The sequence below is a fragment of the Canis lupus genome, chromosome 37 (assembly GCF_003254725.2).
Source record: "Canis lupus dingo isolate Sandy chromosome 37, ASM325472v2, whole genome shotgun sequence".
Taxonomy (NCBI): domain Eukaryota; kingdom Metazoa; phylum Chordata; class Mammalia; order Carnivora; family Canidae; genus Canis; species Canis lupus.
Genome location: NC_064279.1, coordinates 1,485,790 through 1,503,376, shown reverse-complemented (window position 1 = coordinate 1,503,376; position 17,587 = coordinate 1,485,790). Strand labels below are relative to the sequence as shown.

The 17,587-nt window shown below is 44.8% G+C and overlaps 1 long non-coding RNA gene and 1 other non-coding gene across 3 annotated transcripts; both read left to right on the top strand.

Moving 5' to 3' along the window:
• The first annotated feature begins 307 nt into the window (after window positions 1-307).
• On the top strand, window positions 308-411 carry LOC112656838 (small nucleolar RNA U13). Its single transcript, XR_003134701.1, has one exon. It is a non-coding gene; the product is annotated as a small nucleolar RNA U13 (small nucleolar RNA).
• A 5,570-nt stretch (window positions 412-5,981) lies between these two features.
• Window positions 5,982-17,367, top strand: LOC112656603 (uncharacterized). 2 transcript variants are annotated; one of them, XR_003134494.3, is made up of 3 exons: window positions 5,982-6,248; window positions 11,850-12,162; window positions 13,700-17,367. It is a non-coding gene; the product is annotated as an uncharacterized LOC112656603 (long non-coding RNA). The 2 variants fall into 2 exon arrangements; XR_007408847.1 differs by lacking the exon at window positions 5,982-6,248 and adding an exon at window positions 10,038-10,181.
• The last annotated feature ends 220 nt before the right edge of the window (window positions 17,368-17,587 follow it).

Sequence of the window (17,587 nt, the reverse complement as noted above, 5' to 3'; positions counted from 1 at the left end):
TTCCTGTGATATTTGCCAACTTTTGCTAGGAAAGATGAAAAGAAAAGCTATCAATGCTCTTCTGTGGAAAGGAAGAGAAGAGTTAGATCTAAATAAAAATAAGCAGCATCTCAGAATGCTTTTCTAGAGAATTATATTTTCCCCACTCTGCAAAAAGCCCCTAGGATGGGGCTTGGGTCTACCAGCTAATAGATATGTCCATGCAAAACTTACTCTGTGCTTTCTCTAATCACTACCTGAAACGTAACTAAAGCACACAATCTAATTTATCTTAATGTACATCCTCATACTTTAAGCATGATTTTGAAACCTCGTGTAGTTCATAAGCATTAGGATTGGGCGTTCTGGATGTTGTATGACATGTGTCTCCCTCAAACTTTGTTACGTCCTGGGCACATTACCCATCCATTGTAAAAATAAATAAATAAATAAAGAAGCGTTCTTTCTTGTGAGTATATTGGCAAGTTTTCTGTTTAAATTGCATATAAGCAGAGACAAAGGAAAACAAAACAAAAACCTAGACTCAAGAGCAGAGAACAAATTGGTGATTGCCAGAGGGGAGGTGGGTAGGAGGATGGATGAGATAGATAAAGGGGATTGACAATATACTTAACCGTGATAAGCACTGATAAAGGGGATTGAGAGTACACTCAACGTGATGAGAATTGTTGAATCATTGTTTTGTACATCTGAAACTAACATAACACTGTGTGTTAACTATACTTAAATTACAAAATTAAAATAAAATAAATACATCTCACAACTAAAAATAAACAAACTGCATATAAATATACATTGGAGATATGAGTTCGGATCCAGATCACCTCTATAAAGCAACTATTGCAATAAAGCAAGTCAAATGGAATTTTTTGGTTTTCCAGTGTATGTGTATATATATATATATAAATATATGTATATATAAATATATATATAAGTTATGTTTACACTATACTGTTGTCTCTTAAGTGTGCAATAGCCTTGTGTCTTAAAAAACAATATATATACTTAAAAAAAATACTTTATTGGAGGACACCTGAGTGGCTCAGTCAGTTAAGCTTCTGACTCTTGATTTTGGCTCAAGTCATGATCTTAGGGACATGGGATCCAGCTTGGCCTGGGCTCTAAGGGAGTCTGCTTCTCTCCCTCTCCCTCTGTCCCACCCCTACCCCTGCTCATAATCGCGCTCTCTCTCAAATAAATAAATTAAAAAGAAATACTTTATTGTTAGAAAATGCCAACCATCCCATCATCTGTGCATTCAGTGGGTCGCAACCATTTTGCTGTTGGAAGTTCTTGCCTTGAGGTTGGTGACTGCTCATCAAGGTGGTGATTGCTGAAGTTGGGGGTAACCGGAAATTTCTTAAAATAAGACAACAGTGAAGTTTGATGCATTGATCAACTCTTCCTCTCATGCACAATTTCTCTGTAGCCTATGATGTGGTTTTACAGCATTTTTATCCACAGTATCCACAGTAGAACTTTCTTCCAAATTGGAGTTATTCATCTCAAACCCTACCGCTGCTTTATCAACTAAGTTTATGGAGTATTTTCAATCTTTTGTTGTCATCTCAACAACCTTTATAGTATCTTCACCAGGAGTAGATTCTATCTCAAAAATTACTCTCTTTGCTCATAAGAAGCAACTCCTCATCCGATAAAGTTTTATCATGAGATTGCAGCAATTCAATCCCATCTTCAGGCTTCACCTCTGATTCCAGTTCTTTTGGTATTCCCACCATATCTGCAGTTACTCTCTCAACTCAGGTCTTGAACCCCTCAAAGTCACCCATGAGGGTTGGAATCAACTTCTTCTAAACTCCTATTAATATTGATATTTTGACTTCTCATGAATCATGAATGTGCTTACTGGCATCTAGGATGGTGAATCCTTTCCAGAAAGTTTTCAATTTACTTTGCCCAGATCCATCAGAGGAATCACTATCGATGGTAGCTATAACTTTATGAAATGTATTTCTTAAATAATAAGACTCGAAAGTTGAAATTACTCCTTGGTCCGTGGGATGAAGAATGGGAGTTGTGTTAACAGGCTCATGAGAGCAACATTAATCTCGTTGTACATCCTATCCTAGCTCTTGGGTGAGCAGGTACATTTTTAATGAGTAGAATGGTTTGGAGAGGAATCTTTTTCTGAGCTGTAGGTCTCAACAGTGGGCTTAAAATATTCAGTAAATTATGTTGTAAACAGATGTGTCCACATCCAGGCTCTGTTGTTCCATTATAGAGCACACAGAGTAGATTTAGCGTAGTTCTTAATGGCCCTAGGATTTTCAGTATGGTCAGTGAGCATCAGCGTCAACCTAAAGTCACCGGCTGCAACAGCCCTAACAAGAGTCAGTCAGCCTGTCCTTTGTCCTTTGAAGGCAAGCACTGACTTCTCTTCTCTGGCTATGCGAGTCCCAGATGGCATCTTCCTCCAACGTAAGGCTGTTCGGTTTACATAAAAAATCTGTTGCTTAGTGTAACCACCTCTATCAGTTATCTTAGCTGGATCTTCTGGATAACTTGCCACAACTTCTACATCAGTACTTGCTGTTTCCTTGCCCTTTTATGTTATGGAGGTGGCTTCTTTCCTGAAACCTCATGAACCAACCTGAGCTAGCTTCAAACTTTTCTTTTGCAGCTTCCTCACCTGTCCCAGGCTTCATAGAATTGAAAAGAGTTAGAGCCTTGCTCCTGATTAGGCTTTGGCTCAAGGGAGTGTTGTGGCTGGTTTGATCTTCCATCTAAACCACTAAAACTTTTTCCATATTAGCAATAAGGCCCTTTCACTTTCTTATTCATGTGTTCACAGGAGTGGCACTTTTAATTTCCTTCAAGAACTTTTCCTTTGCATTCACAACCTGGCCAACTGGCACACGAGGCCTAGCTTTCAGCCTATCTCAGCTTTTGGCATTAAGCTTCTGTTGTTAAGTTTCCTCATTAAGACTAATAATTTCTAGCTTTTGATATAAAGTGAGAAATGTGCAACTCTTCCTTTCAATTAAATACTTAGAGGCCACTATGGGGTTATCGATTGGCCTGATTTCAGTATTGTTGTGCCTCAGGGAGTAGGGCAGCCTGGCCGAGGAGAGGGGGCAACGGCTGGTCAGTGGAACGGTCAGAACACACACAACATTCATCAGTTAAGTTCATTATCGTACAGGCATGGCTCATGGTGCCCCAAAAGAATTATAATAGTAACATCAAAGATCATTGGTCACAGACCACCATGACATATACTTGTTATAGTTAATGAAAATGTTTGAAATATTCCAAGAGTTACCAAGATGTGACGAGGACATAAAGTGAACAAATGCTATTGGAAAAATGGTGGCAATAGACTTGCTCAATGCAGGGTTGCCACAAACCTTGAATTTGTAAAAAATGTAATAGCTGAGAAGTATAGTAAAGTGAAAAGATATGCTGGTATATGGTATACCAATCTTTAAAAATTGTGTGTGTACACGCATATAGGAATAAAGTCTTTGTAAGTATTTACCAAGGTGTTAACAATGATTTTCTTTCAGTGGTAAGACTTTCCTTTATACTTATCTGTATATTTTTTGAAGCTTATTGAATTCTTTAATATTTAGAAAAATATTCACTAAAAACAAAATATTTATGTAAGAAAATATTTATGTAAAGCCTTTCAAATGGCCCTTCTTGTCTCTCCGATTCACTTGATTTGTAGTTAGGGTCTATTCATTTATTTTATTTTATTTTTATTAAAGATTTTATTTATTTATTCATGAGAGACATAGAGAGAGAGAGAGGCAGAGACACAGGCAGAGGGAGAAGAGGCTCCACGCAGGGAGCCCGACATGGGACTTGATCCCGGGACCCCGGAGTCACGCCCTGTGCTGAAGGCAGTGCTAAGCCGCTGAGCCACCGGGGCTGCCCTCTATTCGTTTAATAAAAATTTACTGAATGCTTACAATGCATAAGTATCTGTACTAACTAATGGCTATTAGATAAATAGTTTTACTATTTTACAAAAATCAAGCCTGTCCGCTAACAGATATTCGCAGGCTGCCTGCTATGTGTTCATAGCCACGTGCTAGGAGTTCTGGAACACAGCGGTGAACAGGTAGAGGCCCATGTCCTGGTGCTAACATACTATAAACATGTAAACAAATAATAAATAATAGTGGCTACGATGCATGTTGCAAAGGAGACATTTGGGGCGATGTCACAGATAGTGACTCCAACAGGAGGGCTTTCACTGGAATGTTCAGGAAAGATCTCACTAAAGAGGCTGAAGCCTGAATTTTAGAAGGAGCCGACTCCATGAAGATCCGGCCTCAAGCAGAAGGAGCAGCAAGAAGGAAAGAACAAGATGAGAGCAAGTTCAGCATATTCAAGGGACAGCACGACTACGAGGCCGAGCCCGGCAGAGCGCAGAGAAGGACGTGAGCCAAGCCAGCAGGGCCACACACTTCCAGGCCACAGCCCGTGCAGGTGGCTTCGGCAGGGGAGGCTGCGGGGGCTTCCAGGTGGAGGGACAGGGAGCCTGCTGACTGCTGTCAACGGTGGGCCTGCAGGAGGAGGCGCAGAGGCAGGGAGGCCAGCGAGGCCCGCTAGTGAGGATGCGGCTGGAGGCTGCCCCACTGGGACGATAGCGGGGGACACGCACTAAAGACTAAAATGGAAGAGTATGTCCAGCTGGGGGACCCAGAAAAGGGGAGGGGAGCCGCCTGCTCTGTCTCGCAGCTGCTCCTCTTTCAACTCTGACCTTCGGACTGTCCCTAAGCTAGTGTCCCGCAGCCACCATAACAGAGCTCGGAGCTCTGGCTAGGCACGCGGCCACTAGGTCCTAAACCACATTTCTCCGGCTCCGTGGCTACTGGGAGTGACCTTGTGACTAAATTCAGGCCATTGAGGCTTTCTCTACTCTTCCCTCCAGCTGAGCCTCAGGCCTGGAGCAACCCAGCTTTGACCCCGGGGCATGAGAACGTGCCCCCGGGGCGTGGTGGAGCAGCGAGATGAGGAGACAGACTTCCTTGAAAGACCTCATGGGACGGCCCTCTGGCCGGCCTCAGTGTTCCTCTTTAGTCCATATCACAAGAGAAAACTAAACTTTTTTTTAGAACTATGCTGTTTCAGAGTCTCTTGGTTAGAACTGCTTATTCCATACCCTAAGTAATATGAGGAGCTCTGGGAAAGCCAAAAGCAGACTGACAGCAGAGGAAGAACCAGGGCATGCAGATGACTTTGGGGTTGATCAGGGGTTTTAAAAAGATAAGCTAACGTCTTCTCTTCGGTGCCCTCTCGTCTGATATAGGAAAAGAGCATAGCCAACTGACAGAAAAATTATTTTGACACTGTAAATCTACTCCAAAGCCCTGGGCCATACCCAACCCTTGGGAGAGTTCTGACCTCCAGCTAAGATTCCGGGTGAGAGATAAAGGAACATTCCAGTTGTGAGCTCTGCATAACATTAAGTTTGTGATATGCTGATAAAAAAGAAACCAAAAGGTAACATAGATTTGTTTTCTTTTCCCATTAGTTTAAAGAAACGTTCATTTTGATGTAAATTAATCATTACTCTTAATGAAGAAGTATGTATATACTACACATACATAGAAAATGCACCAAACTCTCAGCCAATTGAGCAAATTCATACATGAGGCCTTGTTCTGTGTGTACTGAGTGGCTCCAGTCAGCTATCCTCATCTGCTGGCTGGGTACCGCCATTTGGGACCCTTACTAATTTAAAAAAAAAAAAAAAGCCTATCTCAAGCTTTTGAAGGGTAACGCATACACAAAACAAAGTGAATTAAGTAAGACTAAATATTAAATATTAAAGTGGGTAAGAGAACAATCTCCAATACGGGGGAAACACGACCTCCCTTACACGGTTGTTTAGAGAATTACGAAAGAGAATTATGTAAAGTAACCTGTAAAAAGTATTGTTATTGTTGTTTCTCATCTTCTTATATTCAATTATTTGGTTTTATTTCTTTTTTTTCTAAGATTTTATTTATTTATTCATGAGAGACACAGAGAGAGAGGCAGAGACACAGGCAGAGGGAGAAGCAGGCTCCATGCAGGGAGCCCGATGCGGGACTCGATCCCAGGACCCCGGGGTCACGCCCTGAGCCCATGGGATCGCGCCCTGAGCCGAAGGCAGATGCTCAACCGCTGAGCCACCCAAGCATCCCAGTTATTTGGTTTTCAAACTCCAAGATACTCTGGAATCTGCCGCAAGTCCCTGCGAGAACGACCATGTGATCACTCCCGGTGAACTGGTAATTGGGCTTTTCCACAGCACTTGCTGCGGGACTAAGGCCTGAAAGTGAGAGGGAAGGGAGACTAACTCTGTGGACACTGTAGATTGCTTTTCTCCTTTGATCCTAATTCAGTGTGGGATCCTGGTGAGGGAGCAGGAGGCAAGCTGAGGACAAAGCACAAGCTGACACCACACCACCGTCCCCTCCAGGACTCAGACTCCCAGGCAGGGCAGATACTGTGACAGTCCTCGGGCAACTCCCAACCGGCTCAAAGTTAACGCCTCATTAGAAGGGAAAACAACCCTGGGTCGACACAGCCAGGCCTCCAGTATCCTGCGCGGCTTTAGCACGTGAAGGTCCTCTTGGACACGTTCTCTACCTCTTGGGCAGGTTCTCTACCTGCTTGCTGCGGGAGGTGGGAGAAAGACTCCCACCTCCCGCAGCTCCCAGGTAGAGAACCAACCATCCCTCTCCCCCCCGGGGCAGCGGCTCTTTCTGCCCTTGGGTCCTGTCCCCAGGCTTTAATGAAATCCCCTTTTTTGCACCAAAGACGGCTAAAGAATTCTTTCTTGGCTGTCAGCTCCGGACCTCACCTCCACCACCAACACCACAAAAAGTGTATTAATACTATCATCCCTATTTTGACAGTACCCCAGATTTGGCAAAGTTAAGCTTCTTGCTCAGCCACAGAACTAGCAAGTGGTTAGCGATGGGTGGAGCTGAAGTTCACCCCAGGGCCGAGCGACCCCCAGCCCAGTGCCCCGTCCTGGCTGCACCTCCGAGGGATCCAGGCCCAGGGCGGGGTGCCAGGTGCCCCCCAACACAGCGGGGACCACTTTCCTCAAAACCACTTTCCTCTCTCCGCTTTCTCATTCTCTTCCCGGGCAGAATTAATCCTTTCCTCCTCTGGGTCCCTCTGTGTCACATACACATCTACACCTAAATTCCTGATGCAGAGGCCTTTTCATGGCGCCTCCACCAGACTGACAGCTTTCCGTGGACAGACACTGGTGTCCGTGCACTCTTTGTCTAGTACAACACCCGCACGCAGCGGGCACTCGGTAAATGTTTCTCGAATCAGGCACAAATCCCCCGCAGCAGTAACGTACCGCAGTCCATTTGCTCATGATCATTTCCAAGGCCATCTCTGCACCATCTTCAGTGTCCAGACCCCTAAGCTTCATGAAGTTTCCGTGAGCAACAGCTATCACACATGTCTGAAACCATGTGGAGCGCTCTGCATCGCAGCTGTCACATGCCAACATAAAGCCCTTTTGAGGTTGTGCTTTATGGTGACTGCAGAAGCCTTTCTTAGTAAATGAGAGAACAGCCCTTTCACTTTTCCTGGGTTTGAGTGCATCAAAGTGTTCTGAGGGGCAGTACGTGTGCACACACGCACCCGGCGTGAGCTAGCATTATCCCTACTGTATCGGGAACCTCCTGAACCCTAATCTCACAGCGTGGAGGCTGAATCACAATAGTAAACATAAGAGGAGCTTTCACAACAAATTCTTTAAACATACTCATGGCTATCAGCACCGATATTAAAGATTCAATTAGGCAACCCCGATCTGAGCCGCGTACAATCTTTACTGCAATTAGATTCTTTGTTGTACGCGTTGTGTCACCACTGAGGAAAGGTCATTAAGAAGCACACTCTCACGTAGATAATCATACCTTGCACTCGATAAATATGATGGCAACTGGCAAAGAAAAGACACAGTTTTTTTCCCCTGCGTGATAATATAAAGGAAACAAATAGTCCCCGAATCCTACTTGTTTCCATTTTTTTTTTGTCAAAATGTTCTTAGCAGAATCTTGCTGAGTCCATAAGAGCATTTAACAGTTATCACTATCAGTTTGACAACGCAAGGCAGAAAGGTAAAAAGCAAGCATTATTTCTTTAGAGTTCTGTGCTGTGAGTGTTGTTTTACAATGCAGACTGCTGTTCAAGGTAGGGATAGTGTCAAGAACGATGAATAGTCTGATACTGTACCCTACTTGCAAGCCAACAAGTTAGCCTACCATAATTATGTTTATTCTAGTAGAAGAAATGAGAAAATAAGAAATAAGAGACAAAAGACAGTTTATCATTTATAGCAAGGGTAGGTAAACCAACCAGGCTGACCTGGAGTTGCCATTAGGAGAAAAGTAAAAGTATCTTAACTAGGAATGTCCAGAGTAGAGTCCTAAATTTTCATATTAGGACTATATAACTTCCTACCCCTTGCATCCTAATCATTACCCAGGAAGCAGCTGAGAGAAAATGATCTCCTTCCAGGGAGAGTTGTGTTCAGTGATCAAATTGTCTCACTAATGTGTGGGGACTGGGAGGAGATGAAGGAGGTAGAGTCGGAGGTATTAGTGAGCCAGTTATTGAGGCCATTCCAGGGTTCAACAATACCAGACGCAAGATGGCAGAGAGCATGGAAGGCCCATCGCATGCCTTGACTATCAGCTCACCGTTGAATGGCTTGTGATAAAAAGGCACACCATTGTCAGACAGCAAATGGTCCAGACACTCAAAAACTTGACATGAATTGGTTTCAGGGGTCATAGCAGTGTGGCCAGAATTGGTTGACCAGACTAGAACAGAAACACCACCCACCATCGACTGCAAAATTGTCATAGAAGCAAGGTTCTATGGATAGGTCTGAGAGGAAATGAAAGGTCAAATGTAGTCATTCTACCAGATGTGGGTGGGGTTGATGCCCCAGGTGTGTGCCCTCCCTCATTACAAGACAAATGAGTCAACTTTTGGCAGGAGTTCCAAGTCTGGCATGCAGCTGTAGCCTCTGCATCAGACCTAGGTCTTTAATTTATGCCCCTCTGTGAGAGTAGATGTGCGTCCCTGTCTAGTGTGGTGATGGGTCCAGGTCCAGGCAGGAATAGTAGAAATCTGGGCAGTACAGCCTTAGCAACTTGAATCCATTCAGTCTCAGCAGAGAACAGACTCTTAGCCTGAGCTTAATCCAGACAGTTCTATCAGCAGCCAGTCTATTTCCACAGTTTGCAGCCCCAAAGAGGGGTGTTTTTAATCTACCAGTCTTTAGCTTCTAAGTGGCATATCGAATAGCTAAACCATTGACAATGGCCCAAGAATAAATAATAAATAAATAATATAGCAAAGTTCTTCTGGGATAGTATTGTCCAGAGCTATAAGAACAGTCTTGAGTTCAGCCCAACGAGTAGAGCAACTCCATTTATTTTGGGTTTGCACCACTGGCACTGAAAATGAACAACCATGGCGGTCCTGTGAACAACACCGGGTTACAGCCTAATGACATCATCAAGTCCAGGCATTGAGGGAAACTGCTGTGAATTAAGGCCCTGTAGAGCCAATGACTTTGCCTCAGCTGGCCTAGTAGGGGACAGTTTCCCCCAAAACAGTAGGCACTTTTATATGTAAAAGCCTAGAAGCTGTTGAGGCCAAGCTGGTCATGCTCCTGAATATACCATTTTCACATGACAAGTGAGGCTTGTTGGGCCTGTCCCCTTTGTTAATCACTGAATCTGAGTTGACTCACCCCAAACTAGGACTTTCATGTCAGAGAATCACAAGGCTCCATGGGTCAGACATTCAGTTTTGATAAGAGCACAGTAGCAAGCTGGTAGGTATTTGTTAAAGGGAGTTTTCCTGATCATCGTATCATGAAGGTAATGACTTTAAAACCCTAAAGGAGCATCTCTGGGTGGAGGCTGCCTCCTCTTGCTAGAGGCTCTAGTTAACAAATTTGTCAGTCACAGCGACTTGTAACTCAGAGGGGTCATTAGAGTTATGGGTTCCCAACTGAGAGAATGTGTTATGACTCTCCAGGTGGCTGCAGATGCGGCCTGTTCATCCGGGCCCCACTCGAAGGATGTTGGTTTGCAAGTTAGCCCGTGTGAAGAATCAAATAGAATCCCCAAACGCAGCACAGCTGTCTCCAATGCTCAAAGTATCCAATACAGGTATCCTTTCGGGTGGTAGGTTGTCAAAGAGATAGCAGTTTTTCCTTGACTGACAGAAAAATTGAGTATGTGAATCCACCCACACAGTTTCAAGAAACTACTTAGTCAGCAGGCCCCTGAATTTTGTCAGGGTTTTCAACCTCTGATAATGGAGATATGATAATACCGCAGTCACAGTGGTTGAACTGAACCATCTGACTTGCCAGTTGACAGAACATTATATAATGAAAGCCTAGGGCGTTAGCCTAGGGCGTCAGAGGGTAGAGGCGCTCACTAAATGCTGACACACGTGCGGGCAACTGAATTCAGTTGTTGCTTCCACTACACCAGCTGTACCATTTGCTGTGACTGCAGCTGAACCCACTTCACAGACGTGGCCCATCTTGCCACCGGCCCTCGAAGAGCAAGATCAGTCTCATTCTCATGACAAGGCCTCCAGTATGTTTTTAGTGCTCCTCCAGGGGTACCTAAATTCCCTAGGCATCGCTGAAAATGCTTGTGGGTCACATTAGCATTCTCTACACGTGGTTCTTCTCAGTTGGGGAAAATCCTCTCTCAGGACTTAGGGAACAGAGAAGTACAAGCATCAATTCTTCTTGACGTTAAGATGGGGAAGCAGCAACAACAGTACACTAAATTGGCTCAAAGGGCCCCACCACAAAATTAGGCTAGTCTTCTTTCCCCACTGGGAACCCTATCCAAACTCCATTAGGTGAGTCTGCTTGCCTTTTCCTTCCACCCATGCAGGTAGGATAGTGACTTAGGCTTTCGTATCCAACAGAGCCATAAAAGTTTTAATTCACTCCAAGGTTCCCCGGTTTACTGAAATGGATGTGTATGGCCTTTAATCCTCCTTTGTGGGATAAGAAAACATCAGCCCTCACCCCTAATGGTTTCTCCTTAGTGTGGCTGAGGTCAGAGAGGGTAGAGAGAGATCATTTTCTCATTCTCATTCATCAACATTATAAACCCAACCCAAAGTAATAAGAGCCTGGATTCTAGTCAGTGTTTCATAAGTGGTTTTCCACAAGTGTTTTCCTGTCTCAGAGAAACCTCCCGAAGAAGGCCAAGGTTCCCTTGTAGTAGCCAGGATTGAATGCAAAAAGATTCTGAGGCCTTCTATTGTCATCTCCACATGGGTCTAGATTTAGCATTATAGATTGCATGAGGGTTTGAGCTATAGGAAGGCACAGCTGTCACATTCTCCCTTGATAACCATTACAAACCCGAGCCCTCATCCCCCGAGTGACCAGGCGTGGCTCTAATGGCTTGTCTGGTTTTTGCCCATGGTCGTAGCAAATTCCCTTCCTCTCATGCTCTGTGTGGATATATGTCCAGGTAGCTTGTCTGCAAGGGGGTGGCATCTGCCCACCCAGGATAAATCTTAGTACTGTCTGTTCAAGTGGAGGAGGCTGGGGTTAGCACCTCCATTGATGAGCAAGTGTCCCCCTCCAGAGGCGAGGTAGCAGCAAGCAGGCACTAGACAGGAAATGGTCTCTGAGACTACCTGCTGGTACTTAGCCTGCAGCCACCTTGCTCATTCCTTGTTATTATCAGACACAAACACAGACAGTTGCTTCCTAGTTGGCCATAACATTTAACCCATTCACTGGGGATTCCCATGGATTTCCCTCAAATCCTGTGAGGCACTCCTCTGTTCTCTTCCAGGAAGCCGTACCTTTGTCAGCACCCCCACCAGCTTTGCCAAAACTGTCAAGCACTGCGCGGGGTGTGGCATTTGCCCTACTTGCAAGCCAGCACGTTAGTGTGCCACCGCGTCACACATGGAGGAGAAAGACCAGAGATGAAGGAGTCATTGCTCAGCGAAAGCAACAGCTAGAGCACTGGCATTTTTGCATCAGTTCCTCAAGTCCCAAGCCCCACAGGATGATGAGGACAGACGAGGCGACGTCAGCCCATGCAATAGGCTATGTTGCAGGAGGTGAACCCTGAGCTCAGGGAGCCGGAACTTTCCATAATGGTCAGTGAGTATGCCCGCTACCTCGCACTTTCCAGGCTTTTGCTATATAAACATCCTTTCAAGGAACAAAGGGCAAGTGAGTGCTTTGCTCCCAAGGGGGCAGATAGAGAAATCTCCAGCAACAAACACTATGGGAACGACACTCAAACACCCCGTGACTAGGAAGTCCATGGCTTATGTCATTCTATGGATGATATACGTGGAGAGGTGTTGGGAGCTTATGATTACATAAGTGCGTTTTCAAGCTGCTACAAAAAGTTAAAATAAAAATCCCCACAAAAGGAGGAAGAAGCTAAGAATTTCAGGAGTAGAAGGGACAATAGAAATCAAGGCATGTTGGGACGCCCGGGGTGGGGGGGGGGGCGCTCCGCGGTGGAGCATCTGCCTTTGGCCCAGGGTGTGACCCTGGGGTCCCAGGATCAAGTCCCGCATAGACTCCCCGCAGGGAGCCTGCTTCTCCTTCTGTCTGGGTCTCTGCCTCTCGCTCTGTGTGTCTCTCATTAATAAATAAATAAAATCTTAAAAAAAAAAAAAAGTTTCTCCCCAGAAAACCTCTTCTGTAGTAGAAGTGGGGAAAATAGGTAAGCATTTAATCTACAGATACAATTGAAATGGAAATGTTAGTTTTAGAAATGCGTGATATATTTTAAATATGGGAACGAAGACCTGGAATGAAAGAAAGCTAGAAAATTAAATTTCACTGGATGACTAAGTGCTATATCCAACATACTAGAAGGATTTAATTACATAACTCATGCGTCACTGAAGTTCCAGTGTTCGCTGAGTAGAACAAGGAGTGAGGGCCTTGCCAGTGTGGACAGCAGAGGTTGCTTCTATAGAACAACAAATGAAACCAACACAAAACTGACTTTAAGGGGAATCTAGTCATTCATTCTTTTATTGAGTGTCAACCAAGTGTCAAGCACTGGACGACTGGTCTAAAGAGGTTGTTTGTTTGAAGGAGAAGGGAAATAAACTCATGGTCTTCAGTTTTGAGGTTTTTTTTTTAAGCTGTATTATCCTTATTACTAATTCTTGTATTACTTAGGACTTGAATATATTTTTGGAAAGGAAATAGAGAATGAAATCTGAAAAAGTGACAGATACAGGTGGCACAGCTCTGGGCTGATACAGATGAAGTGAGGAGAGACCTCATCGCCAAAAAAGGAATGGAAAAGTCTCCAGGAACTCTCTATATGGGCAACAAGCAGACAGTGAGGGCAAATTAATCTAAACTATGATTATGAGATGATCATCTCTGAATTATCCATATGAAACCCTAGAAGTAGAATTTTTTGGGTCTTTAAAAAAGATTTTATTTCTTTATTTGAGAGATAGAGATAGAGAGAGATCACAAGGAGAGGTGAGGGGTAGAGGGAGAAGCAGGCTCCCCAGTGAGGGAGCCCAATGCAGGACTCAGTCTCGGGACCCTGGGATCATGACCTGAGCTGAGGACAGATGTGTGACCACCTGAGCCACGCAGGTGCCCTGGAAATGGAATTTGTATTGACTTATTCCTCCGGCCTTTGTCTTGTAGCGACCCCAGCGCCCAGCCTGCGACTCTCACCTGATCCAGGGGGTCCCCAGGGGAAGGCGGGAAGTGCCTGTGCTGCTCCTCAACTGGAGACCCAATCCCAAGAAAAGTTGAGCGGGGTCAATAGCTCTGACATGGGAGCAAACGAGAAGACCAAGATACCTCTGAGTAGCATCTGAAGGTACTCAGGAAGGAAGGTAGCATCTGAGAGGTTATTACCCAAATCTGCCAACCCCTTAGAGGATGTGTGTGGGGAGGCCCAGTGCTGCCGGGTGTTGCCAGGGCCCCGGCCGTGTGGGGAGGAGGAGGGCCGGGTGGTGGCCACACTGGCCCTGAAGCCCGCCATGTTCTACTCACTGAACCATGAACCTGGACTGAGGCCACACGGAGCCAAAAGACAGAGCACCCATTCGCACCCATTCGCACCCATTCGCACCCATTCCCAAACTGAGCACCACAGGGGGCGCTTTTTTCTTATCTGCGTAGAGCCCCATTTGTGCGAGCTGTGGCCCTGGAAGGAGAACATCCTCAAATCCTGGAATGCTAAAACTCAAGGGCACCCATTGAAATTCTATGAAAGTAGTTTAAAGATAAATAAAAGATGGCATTACTTTATACAGTGGGTAGTAAACATATGGAACTCATTATCCTCAAGATGTTGCGTAGTCCACAAATATAAATAGGATAAAGAAAGATTCAGATAAATTCATGCTTGTTAGATTCATATGAGCTGTTAGAGCATTGTTAGAAACACACAGGGAACGTCTCCAAATGCTTTCAGGGAAAATACTGATGTCCTACAGAGCCATTGCCACGAATTGAATAAGCGAGTCTCTGACTGTCCAGGTTTCTCAAGAAAGTCAACATCCATAACACCCAAGTTTTCCAAGTAGCTGAGCGTTAAGCTACTATATCCTAAGTATATTCTTTGCATTAACAAATTGTGTAAAAGTCTCTCTCGATGGTGGCATGAACCGTGATGTGATCTTACATGGAGCTTGCCAAACTTAACCTCTTAATTTGAGAACTTGGAGTTTTCACGTCCAACACACAATATCGTCCTGGGCTGTGAGACGCGGATACCTCAGGAGCCAGGGCGTCCGATGGGATGGGCTGCACTGTTTTCCTGTAACCGGTCCTTCGGAGCGATCGTGTTCATTCCTTGCACTTCTTTGAGTATTCGTGCTTTACTTTAGCATCTTCGATCTTCTTCCCTGTACTCCAGGCTTCTGTTCCCACGACTGTGAGTGGGCTTCCGCGGAGAACCCTTTTGTTCCTAATCTGCTGCTCTCGCCTCTTTGACTTCGGAGGAAAGTGCCCCACTCTGGTCCGCAGCCTGTCATCTCAGCTGGAGACCAGGCTGTACTATTAACAAGCTTGACCGAAGGTTGGAGTAACAGAAGAGAAGCACAGGGGGGACCCCTGAAGCCAGGGGGGACCCAGACCCATTCTGAGTTTATGCCTCTTTTGTTCCCAACCCCGCCCAGCTCACCCCAGCTGCAGGTAGAGGCAGGACAGAGATCTCCACAGCTCCAGTCACAAGCCCGGGCAAGCTCCAGAGATGGGAAGGAGATGTTTCCTCCCTCCGGTTCAAGGCCAACTTCTCCAGTCATCACTTCTTGTTCCCAGTATCTTGCTGCTTTCCCTAAGACGACGGAGCAGCAGAGCTTGTCCCGTGGTTCCCAGTAGGGTGATGCATCAAAACGGTGGTGCACCTTCAGTACATTCTGGATCACTCAACCTTATATTGCCCACAGGCCTCAACAGTCGGGCCGAGCTCCTCTGTGTGGTCTGTGTCCTCGCGCGAGGTCTTGCATGCTCATCCTTCGTGCAGTCTCCAGATTTTGCTCCTGAACAAGAATGCACACGAATCTCTAAGTGAATAAGTGATGCTTCTCAGGCTCAATATCGTCTAAATCCATGTTTTAAAGAAAACGCTTACCTAAGGGAAATCGAGGGTGCAGAGATGCAGTTCTGCAGATTACAAAACAGGCATTTGCCGTTGAGTTAGAATATAGAGATATTTAGCGACTCAGAGTCACCAATTTAAAACAAGGCCTTCGCTTAAGTTTGAACATCTAAACGACTCATTCTGACTATTTTCTCCAAATAAAATAACATTCTGCCCTGAAGTGAATTCCAGCTGCCATCTCTTGAGAGGAAAAAAAAAACTCTTAAAGCTTTGAACTCACTGAGCTTTTCTCCTTCTTTCTGCTCATCGAGTTTTCAAAAATCTTTAAGGCTGAATTTTAGTCCAAGCTCCCCTTAGCTAAGTATGATATTTAATAGATTCTAAAATGTACTTATTTTGTTTATCTTATTTTTCATATTTCAACATCTCTGAAATCAGGACACATCTTACAACCCACAGCTTCTCACAATCACACTCAGCCAAGCAGCATTCGTGACACAATTGCCTGCATCCATGAGAAATTAGTCGACTAAAACTAAGCTTGCTGGAAGTACAGTGACTCGGTTGTTCCTGTCAAGGCTGACCCGGACGACAAAGCTCCAGACAACAGGTCATTTGAGGATATTTAAGGTGGGAGTATAAACCTGTTGTCTGAAAACTTCCATGAACAACTTCCAGTAGGATCCATAAAGTTCCAGAATTAAAACTTGCATAATTGGTGCCAGTGGTTTGCAAACAAGTATTAGGGACAGGAATAGAGCACTCTTTTAAGAAATGCCACCTCATTTGTGTTCTTGGTGACAGTGTTTAATACTCTATAGAGATACCAAGGACTCTGAATCCAAAGTGCTTCAGAAGAGCCAGCTTCTAAATGTGCAGAAGTTTTCGGGGCGCCTGGGTGGCTCAATTGGTTAAATCTGCCTTCAGCTCGGGTCATGACCTAGGGTCCTGGGATGGAGCCCCAAGCCGAGCCGGGCTCCCTCCTCACTGGGGAGTCTGCTCCTCCCTTTCCCTCTGCTCCCCTCCCCTGCCTGTCATGTTCTCTCTCTTGCTCTCGCTCTCTTTCAAACAAATAAAATCTTTAAAATAAATAAATAAATAAATAAATAAATAAATAAATAATATTTAAGAGACTCCAATTTGTTTTGAATGATTTACCCTTTATGCATGATAAATGATTTTTTAAAAGATTTTATTTATTTATCCATGAGAGACACAGAAAGAGAGGCAGAGACACAGCAGAGGGAGCAGCAGGCTCCATGCAGGGAGCCCGACGCAGGATTCGATCCCGGGTCTCCAGGATCACGCCCTGGGCCGAAGGCAGCGCTAAACCGCTGAGCCACCCAGGCTACCTGATAAATGATTTTTAAAAATCTATGTCCAAGTAACTCATTCTGTGTTAAAAGAAAAACCTTAAGTCATAGTTTGATTGCTGCTAGGTTTTTTCCCTCAGAAACGTATAATGTCATGGTGTATATGACTTGTCCCGGGGCGGGAGGGGGCTGAAGTAATCTGTTCCCTATACTTCCAGGTGCTTTTTAAAGGTGGTTGTGGCATGTGACTAGATCTGGCCAGAGGGATATGAGTAGAAAGTGACCTGTGTTATTTCGGTAGCAGAGCATATAAAAACCAGGTCTTGACTTTCAAATGATTTCTCTCTATGCACAGTAAACCCTGAAGCCTCTTACGGAGGTGATGGAGACTTGATCTGCTTATGAGCGACCCTCATTGTAGCATGAAATAAACTTTCATTGTGTAAGCCAGTGATGTTTGGGGATTATTTTTACTATGACATAACCTAGCATATCCTTACAACAATCCTGGAATCCACCCAACAACCAGTGGTAGCTTATTACATTTTTTTTAATTTTTTTTTTTTTTATGATAGTCACACACAGAGAGAGAGAGAGAGAGAGGCAGAGACATAGGCAGAGGGAGAAGCAGGCTCCATGCACCAGGAGCCCGACGTGGGATTTGAT